A 10,000-nucleotide genomic window follows, 5' to 3' on the forward strand; every position below is an offset into this window, starting at 1 on the left:
ACTTATCTTACTTATCTTACTTGAGGGGCTTAAGTAAGATAAGTAAGATAAATGAGATAAATAGTAAAATAAACGAAGAAAATGAACCTGACTATAACGACTCTGAGCCACGACAACCCAGCGACTTTTCTATTTGACAAGTTGGTTCCCACGCTCCAAGAAGGGGGGGAGGTTTTATTGGGGTCTTGGTGTCTTGCCGACTGTCTGAGATATTCGCCCAACTAGTTGCCGGCATGTCGTGCTAACCCTCACGACTCCAGACTCCTGTCACGACGTCGGCGCTGCATTCGGCAAGTCTCAAGACCTTTTCAAGACATGCCCGACCCTTTCGCATCAACACCCAAGACCTCGTGTACCCTAGAGTCGTGGGGTTTATCCTATTATATTCATGGTTCTCTATTTCCATTCACTTCCTTCTTATTCTTATTCACTATAAATGTTCTACCTTAATGTTAGTAATTGTTTTTCATCTTAATTATTTTTCGAGTTCATTTCCTCTTCTTTTCTTTCCCCTTTATGCCTCTTATTCTATTTTCTTCCTAGCTTTATTCCAATTCCTGTCAACCACCAGAAGAAATAAAAAAAGGAAAGAAGAAAAAATAGTAAGAGGAAAAGAAGAAAAAAAACGTGAGAATGGGAAGAGAGGAATGTAGGAGGGAAAAAAACGCAATACAGACACCGAAATGGCTACTGTTGGCGAAGAGGAGGAAGAGATAAAAGGAATAAACGAGGAAAGAGAAAAAGAGAAAGAGAAAACAAAAAAAGGAGGAGAAAAAAAAGGTTAAAAGGGACTATAAGATTTTTTTTTCGTGTGTGTGGGAGTGAGTTTTATGTGTTCTCTCTCTCTCTCTCTCTCTCTCTCTCTCTCTCTCTCTCTCTCTCTCTCTCTCTCTCTCTCTCTCTCTCTCTCTCTCTCTCTCTCTCTCTCTCTCTCTCTCTCTCTCTAATCCCTCCCTCATGGTTTCCTTCTCTCCACTTATCTCTCCCTCCGCGACTTTCCTCCCTCCTCATCTCTCCCTTGGGCCGTCAGGAGAGATGGAGATGGAGGGAAGTTTTACCTCCACTCACATCACGAGGAGGAGGAGGAGGAGGAGGAGGGGGAGAGAGAAGTACTAGCAGTGAATGAGGTAACGGTGATGGTTGTAGGAGTGGAGAAAGAGGAGGAGGAGGAGGAGGAGGAGGAGGAGGAGGAGGAAGAAGAAAATATGCTGACAGACAATTGTAGGACGAGTGTGTGTGTGTGTGTGTGTGTGTGTGTGTGTGTGTGTGTGTGTGTGTGTGTGTGTGTTTGTGTGTGTGTGTGTGTGTGTGTGTGTGTGTGTGTGTGTGTACCCTAACTCAAGTATTCATATCCAACCTTATCAAGACGTCCAGAATATTGCGTTTCCTAAATAACACACACACACACACACACACACACACTATCCATCAATTATTACAGTCAAAACAATATAAATAAAATTGTGTATGATATAATAGACGTTTAAATAAATAAATAAATAAATAAATAAATAAATAGATAAATAAATACAAAAGAATTATCAACCTTTATTTTATTGTCAATTAAGAATGTGATTTCCCCTGACTCATTGCTCTCTCTCTCTCTCTCTCTCTCTCTCTCTCTCTCTCTCTCTCTCTCTCTCTCTCTCTCTCTCTCTCTCTCTCTCTCTCTCTCTCTCTCTCTCTCTCTCTCTCTCTCTCTCTCTCTCTCTCTTCAAATCAGACCTTCAAATATTTCTCTTTTAAAATGCCCGATACTCCTCCCTCCCTCCCCCCCTTCCCTTGTCACCTTCTCTCCCTACCTCTCTCTCTCCCTCCCTCCCTCCCTTCCCTTGTCACCTTCTCTCCCTACCTCTCTCCCTCCCTCCCTTCCTCCCTTCCGTTGTCACCTTCTCTCCCTACCTCTCTCTCTCCCTCCCTCCCTTCCCTTGTCACCTTCTCTCCCTACCTCTCTCTCTCCCTCCCTCCCTTCCTCCCTCCTTCCTTCCTTCCTTCCGAGTAATTCAAGTATGTCAAATTACGTCTCTCTGATATTTTTAATTCATTTTCCTCCTCCTCCTCCTCCTCCTCCTCCGTCACTCCTCCTCCTTCTCCTCTTCCTCCTCCGTCACTCCTCCTCCTCCTCCTGTCTAACCCCTATTCTCTCTTCTCTCCTCTTTTCTCTTTTATTCTTTTCGTCTTTATTTTATTTTTCCTCTTCATATTATTATTATTATTATTATTATTATTATTATTATTATTATTATTATTATTATTATTATTATTATTATTATTATTATTATTATTATTATTATTATTATTATTATCATTATTATTATTATTATTATTATTATTATTATTATTATTATCATTATAAATATCATTATTATCCTTTCCTCCCTTCTCATCATCCCTGTCGTAATAACGTCAAGTTCTTTCGAATACTGGTGTCCTTGTCCGTTTTTATCGCCCGGTTAGTGGTAGCAGTAATGGCAGTTCTTTCGTCTTTCCTACATAATTTCCATGCAGTGTTTCCAAGCTGCATGGTTCTTTTTCCTTTCCTGGCATCTTTGGCTGGAGGGATGTGTGTGTGTGTGGGGGGGGGGGGAGCTTTCGCCTTCTTTGCTGTCCTTCATCTTCCACCTTTGATTAGATAGTCAGTGTAGCTCGTTACAAAACAGCCTCGTAAGGACCAGATAAGTTTGTAGATATGACCGTGTGTGTGTGTGTGTGTGTGTGTGTGTGTGTGTGTGTGTGTGTGTGTGTGTGTGTTGTTTGTTCTTCCTTTGTGTTTTATTGCGTTCCTCCTCTTACCCCTCCAATTCCCTTCCTGTTCTCTTATTACTCATTCTTTTCTTCATATTTATCTCTTAGTCCACTTCCTCTTTCTCGTCGTCCTCCTCCTCCTTTTACTTCTGTTTTCTTATTACTCTTTCTTCCCTTTCTATATATCTCTTAGTCCAATTCGTCCTCCTCCTCCTCCTCCTCCTCCTCCTCCTTTTACTTCTGTTTTCTTATTACTTTTTCTTCCTTTCTATATATCTCTTAGTCAATTCGTCCTCCTCCTCCTCCTCCTCCTTCCTGTTCTCTTCTTATTCTTTTCTTCCCTTTCTATATATCTCTTAGTCCAATTCGTCCTCCTCCTCCTCCTCCTCCTCCTCCTCCTTTTACTTCTGTTTTCTTATTACTTTTTCTTCCCTTTCTATATATCTCTTAGTCCAATTCGTCCTCCTCCTCCTCCTCCTCCTTTTACTTCTGTTTTCTTATTACTTTTTCTTCCCTTTCTATGTATCTCTTAGTCCAATTCGTCCTCCTCCTCCTCCTCCTCCTTTTACTTCTGTTTTCTTATTACTTTTTCTTCCCTTTCTATATATCTCTTAGTCCAATTCGTCCTCCTCCTCCTCCTCCTCCTTTTACTTCTGTTTTCTTATTACTTTTTCTTCCCTTTCTATATATCTCTTAGTCCAATTCGTCCTCCTCCTCCTCCTCCTCCAATCTGGCCGCGTCACCCTTTCATCTCCCGCCTCCTCCTGATCCTGTTTCATCCTTCATTCCCGGCCCAAGAAAAATGCTTCCTACGATAATTTCATTCCTGCATTCCCAGACTTATTCCCTCCCATCCCTCTTCCTCCTGTCCGCCCTTAATCTTAAACCTTGTCTTCTTTTCTTCTTTGTTTCTCTTCCTCATTCCTGCACTCCCTAATTTATTTTCTCATTATTTTTTCGCCTGTCTACCCTTAATATTTGTGTCCCTTTCATTATTTTCTTCTTTGTTTTCGCTTCTTCCTTTCAATTTTTCTTCCTTTTCTTCCTTTTCATCTTTTCTTCCTTTCCTTCTTTCTTCCTTTTGCTCTTCCTGTCCTGTCTTGTCTTAATCCATGTTTTCTTTTTTTTCTTCCTTTCTCTCTTTTCTTCCTTATTTTTTCATTTTCTTCCTTTTCATCTTTTCTTCCTCTCCTTCTTTCTTCCTTTCGTTCTTCCTGTCTTGTTTTAATTCATGTGTCCCTTCTCTTTCCTCCCTTTCTTTCATTTTTTCTTCCTTTTCTTGTTTTCTTTTCTTCTTTCCTTCCTTTTCTTCATTCCTGCATTTCTCGACTTATTCCCTCCCATCTCTCTTCCTCCTGTCCGCTCTTAAGCTTAAGCCTTGTATTCTTCTTTTTCTTCATTTTCATTTTTCTTCCTTTCCTTCTCCCTATGTTGTCTTAATCCTTTCGTTGTTTTCTTTATTTTCTTTCGTTTCTTCTTTTACTTTTTCCTGTCTGCTCTTAAATCTTGTCTTCCTCCTCTTTTCTGTCTTCTTTTTCTTCCTTTTATCCTTACTCTCCATGTCCAATTTTCTTATTTTCTTTCTTACTTCTTTTTCTGGTCTTCTTTTCTTCTCTCCTTCATTTTCTTCATTCCCAGACTTATTCCCTCCCATCTTTCTTCCTCCTGTCTGCTCTTCATCTTAATCCTTGTCTTCCTTTCTTCTTTTATTCTTTGTTTCTCTTCCTCATTCCTGCATTCCTCGATTCATTTCCTCATATCCCTCTTCTTCCTGTCTGGCCTTATCTCTGTATATCTTTTCTCTCTTTTGTTTTTGTTATTTTTTCTAACACCTTTTCTTCCTTTCCCTCTTTCTGCGTGGTCTTAATCCATTCCTTCCTTTTCTTTTCTTTTCTTTAATTTCTTCTTGTACTCCTTCTGTCTGCCTTTGCTTCTTTTCTTTCTTCTAATATTCGTGTTTATTATATTCTATCTAATTATTTTTTCTTCCTTATTTTATTCTTTCTTTACTTCCTTACTTCCTTCCTTTTTTCCAGTCTTGCTTTCTCTGATAATTCTTTACTTTTTCTAACTTACTTTCTCCTTCCTTTTTCCCTTCCTTTCTTGTTCCTTTCTTCCCTTCTTCTTTCCTCCTGGTAATTTCTTCCTCTTTCTTACCTGCTCCTCTCTTCCTTCCTTTCTTCTTCCCTTCCTTCTTCCTCTTTCTTACTTTCTCCTCTCTTCCTTTCCTTCTTCTTCCCTCCCTTCCATTTTCTTATCATATTTATTAATTTATTCTTTCCCTCCTGTGCTCCACTTTCGCACCTGTCACCCGCCTATCCACCTTCCCGTCCACCTGTCTCTTCTTCTTCCCTCATCCACACCTGTCCTTCCTTCCCTTCCTTCTCTTTTCTTTATTTTATTTCTTCTTTATTGATTATTTGTTTTATGCTTGTTTCTTGATTGTTTACTTTTTTCCCTTTCCTTTTTTGTATCGGTTTTTGTTTTACCTTTTTTGTTTTGTTTTTCTTTCTCACATTCCTTCCTCTCTCCTTTTTCTTTACCTCTCGTATCCCCTCTTCTTCTTCCTCTTTATATTTTGTCTTTCCTCTTTAATTCCCTTCCTTTCTTTTTCTTTACCTCCCTTCATCTTTCTTTCATTTATTTCTTGTCATACTTCTTTCATTTTTCATTCCTCTCTTTTTTACCTCTTACCTTCCCTATTTACTTTCCCTCCTATCCCTCTTTACCTCTCCTTCCTTCCTTATCTCCTTTCCTCTTCATATTCTTCTTCTGTTTCTTCCTCACATCCTTTTCTAATTCCAACGTGTTTTCCTTCCTTAATTTCTTTTCCTTCCTTTTCTCTCCCTCAATCCTATTCTTTCTCTTCCCCTTCTCACTTTCCTCGCCTTTTCTTTCTTTTCCTTCACATCCTTTTCTAATTCCAACGTGTTTTCCTTCCTTAATTTCTTTTCCTTCCTTTTCTCTCCCTCACTCCTATTCTTTCTCTTCCTCTCCTCACCTTTCCTTACCTTTCCTCCACCTAATTGCTTTTGTGTACACCTGTCCACTTCTATCTCTTCCACTTTGTCTCACCATTCAAACTCTTCCTTCCTTTCTCTCTTAACCAACTTGTCTCTCTTTCTCTCTCTCCCTTCCTCCCTCCTTCACGACTTGTCTCTCTTCTTTCTTTCTCTCCCTCCCTTCCTCTCTTCGTCTTTCCTTTTTCTTCCTACCTGTCTTCAGTTAATTGTTTGTGTTCACCTGTCGCCTCTTATTCCTTTCATTCCGTCACTCCTTTCTCTTCCTTTTTCTTCCTTCCTTTCTTTCTGACTTGGCTTTTCCTTCCCTCTCTCCCTCCCTTCCTTCTGTAGATTCACTCCTTTCTCTTCCTCTTCCTTTCTCTTCCTTCCTTTCTTTCTGACTTGGCTTTTCCTTCCCTCTCTCTCTCCCTCCCTTCTGTAGATTCACTCCTTTCTCTTCCTCTTGCTTTCTCTTCCTTCCTTTCTTTCTAACTTATTTTGCTTTTCTTTCCCTCTTCCTCCCTTCTTACCCTCTATTCCTCTCTTCCTTCTGTAACATCAATCCTTTCTTCCTTTTTCTTCTTTTATCTTATATCTCTTTCTCCCTTCTTACCTTCTTTTCTTCCCTCCCTACTTTAAAATCGTGCCTTTCTTCTTCTTTCTTCCTTTTCTTCCTTTTTAACTTTTCCTTTCTCCTCTGTTCCACTTTATCTGATTATCACCTTATTCTTACGTGTCCCCTTCTATTTACTCTTATTCTTCCCTTTATCATTCCTTCCTTGCTTTTCCCTTCTTTATTCATCTTATTACCAGTGCTTACTTTCCTACTCTTATCTTTTCTTTTTTTCTTCCTTTTCTTCATCTAATTACCTGTTCAGCTTTCTACTTTTATTCCTGTTTCCATACGTTTCCATTTTTACTTTTTTTTTATTCCTTCCTTCTTTGACTAACTTGACTTTCCATATTTCTACGTCTCCCTCTCCTTCCCTCTCTTCATCCTCCCTCTCCCTCTTCCTCTCCTCTCTCTCCCTTCCCTTCCTACACATTATATACCTTCTCCTTCTTTCTCTCCTTCCCTCTCTTCATCTTCCCTCTCCCTCTTCCTCTCCTCTCTCTCCCTTCTCCTTCTCCCTCTCCTTCCCTCTCTTCATCTTCCCTCTCCCTCTTCCTCTCCTCTCTCTCCCTTCTCCTTCTCCCTCTCCTTCCCTCTCTTCATCTTCCCTCTCCTTCCCTCTCTTCATCTTCCCTCTCCCTCTTCCTCTCGTCTCTCTCCCTTCCCTCCCTAGACATTATATTCCTGTTTCCATAGATTTCCATTTAATATTTTTTCTTCCTTCTTTGACAAATTTGAGTTCCCACCTCTTTCCTCCCTCTCCCTTTCCTCCCTCGCTCTTCCTCCCTTCCTCCTTCCCTCCCCACCTGTCACCTCCTCGTCACCTGTACTTACCTTCCTGCAAATTACCTGTCACCCCATATACCTCTTTCCTCCTGTTGGCATTTACCTTTCCTCCCTCCTACCTCCCTACCTCTCCTCCACCTCCCCTCCCTTCCCTCCCTCACTTTTCCCTACCTTCCTCATGGCCTGTTCCTCCGCCTCTTTCATACTTTATCTCTTATTTCTTTATTTTTTTCTCTCCTTCCCTTCCTCACTTCCTTCCTCTCCTCTTCCACTCCTCTCTCCTTCTTTATTTCTTGCTTTCCTTCTTCATCTTCCTTTCTCCCTCTTTCTCTATTTATGATTTTCCTTCGCACTTCATCTCCCTTTTTCTTTTTTTTTATTCCTTGCCTATTCTCTCGTTCCTTCTTCATCCCTTCTTCACGTCTATTCTCTCTTGCCTTCATCTCTCTCTCTCTCTCTCTCTCTCTCTCTCTCTCTCTCTCTCTCTCTCTCTCTCTCTCTCTCTCTCTCTCTCTCTCTCTCTCTCTCTCTCTCTCTCTCTACCTGTATGTCTCTCCCTTTTACCTTTCCTCCCCCTCATTCTCCATAAGCCAGTCCAAAGGTATATTTTCTTCCTTTCGTTTCCTTCTTTTCTCCCTTTCCTCCCTACCTCCCTCCTTTCTTTCGCGGGCATGTCTTTTTCCTTCCTTTTCTCCCTTCCTTCCCTCCCTCCCTCACTAACTCTCCATCCGCTTTCATTTTCTCCCTTTCTTCCTTCCTTCCCTCCCTCCCTCTTCTTTCTTCCCTTTACTTCCTTCCTACATCCCTCTCTCCCCCTCCCATCCCATCCTCCCTCCCCCCTCACTCTGTACCGGCCGAGCGAGGCGAGAAATTAAATCTAGAACTCAATTTACAACTTATGAGTGTAGCAAAGAGATGTACCCTTTTCTGTGCCTGCTCCCCCTCCCCCTTCCCCTCCCCCTCCTCCCCCACCCTCTCACACCTCATCCCTCCCCCCCACCCTCTTTTCCTCTCTCCCTCTTCCAATTTCATCTTTCCTTCTTCCCTCATATCGCTATTTAACCAAACTTCTCCCTCAACTCTTTCTATCTTTCCTTCCTTCCTTCCTTTATTCTTTCCTCCTTCCTTACTCACTCTCTTCCTTCCTCTCCTTCCCTCCTTCCTCCTTTCTCTCCTCTCTTCCTCTCCTTCTCTCTCTCTCTCTCTCTCTCTCTCTCTCTCTCTCTCTCTCTCTCTCTCTCTCTCTCTCTCTCTCTCTCTCTCTCTCTCTCTCTCTCTCTCTCTCTCTCTCTCTCTCTGTGTGTGTGTGTGTGTGTGTGTGTGTGTGTGTGTGTGTGTGTGTGTGTGTGTGTGTGTGTCTCCAAATTTACTGAGGGCGAACAAGGGAAAAGGAAACACAGGATAAAAGAGGAGATAGGAAAAATAAACTAACGAAGGGGAAAAGCGAAGAATAAAGAGGAGGCGGAAAAGAGATAACGAAGAGGGAACAAAGGAAAGGAAAAGAGAAGGAAAGAAAAGCGGATAAAAGGAAGGAGGAAGAGGCGATAAAAGAGATAACAGGGATAAGGGAATAAAGAAGAAAGGGAAGAATGTAATGAATAGGAAACGAAGAGGAGGCGAAGGATAAAGGAAAATAAATATGGGAGGAGAGAAAATGGAATGCAGGAGAATAACGTAAACTTGAAAGACAGACTTAAATAAAAACAAGAAAGAGGGAGAGATGGAAATAACGAAAGGAAAGGAAGGAAGAAGAGGAACGAAGGAAGGAGGGAAGGAAGGAAGATAGAAAAGAATCTCAGGAAGGAAAGAAGAAAGGAAGGGAGAAGCAACAAAGCAAGCAAGGAAGGAAGCAAAGAAGGAAGAAAGAAAGAAAGAAAGAAGGAAAGAAAGGATGGAAGAAAGGAACGAAATATATAAAAAAATATAAAGGAAGGTCGGAAGGAAAAAGAAGAAAGGAAGGAAGAAGCAACATAGGAAGCAAGGAAGGAAGCAAAGAAGGAAGAGGGAAAGAAAGTAAGGATGGAAGGAAGGAACGAAAGATCGAAAAAAGATAAAAGAAAGTCAGAAACAAAATAGAATAGAAAGAAAAGAAGAGAGAAAAGAAAGAAGAGATAAAAGAAAGATGATCAAAAAAAGGAAGGAAGGAAAGAAGAAAGGAAGAAAAGAGCAATACATGAACAAATAAACGAACTAATTAAAAAAACGAGAAAAAAAGGAGAAATGAGATTAAAAAAGAAGAAATAGAAGAAACCAAGCAAAGGGTTAAAGAGGGAGAACAATTAAGAGGAGGAGGAAGAGGAGGAGGAGGAGGTTTTATGGAGGTCAAGTTTGGGTGCAGAAAGTTCCGTGATAATCTTCTTCCCGGTAATTTGATGTTTGTATCCTGAGGAGGAGGAGGAGGAGGAGGAGGAGGAGGAGGAGGAGGAGGAGGAGGAGTTGGAGGAGGGAATAAAAGCGTAAGAGGTGACTGGGTACGAAAAAATGAGAGCAAAAAAACATGAATAAAAAATAAGAGAAATAAAGAAAATAAAGTCGAATTTGAAGAGAAAGAAGAAACGGAAGGAAAAGAATAAAGCAAAAAGAAAAACAAGAACAAAAACAAAGACAAAAAACGTGGCAGTGAAGAAACACCAATAAAGCGAAGATAAAGACAAGGCAAGAAAACAGAAAGAAAAGAGGAAAGAAAAAAAAGAAAAACAAACAAATCGAAGGCCAAGTAAAAAAAAGGAGAAAAAAATGATAAAATATTAACTGACCCTCAAAAAAAGTTGAATCAAAACAAAATAAAATAAAATAAACGAGAAAAAGAAACAATAAGAAAAACAAAAATAAAACGAAGAGAGAAAACATCAAC

Source organism: Eriocheir sinensis, chromosome 19 (genome assembly GCF_024679095.1).
Source record: "Eriocheir sinensis breed Jianghai 21 chromosome 19, ASM2467909v1, whole genome shotgun sequence".
Taxonomy (NCBI): domain Eukaryota; kingdom Metazoa; phylum Arthropoda; class Malacostraca; order Decapoda; family Varunidae; genus Eriocheir; species Eriocheir sinensis.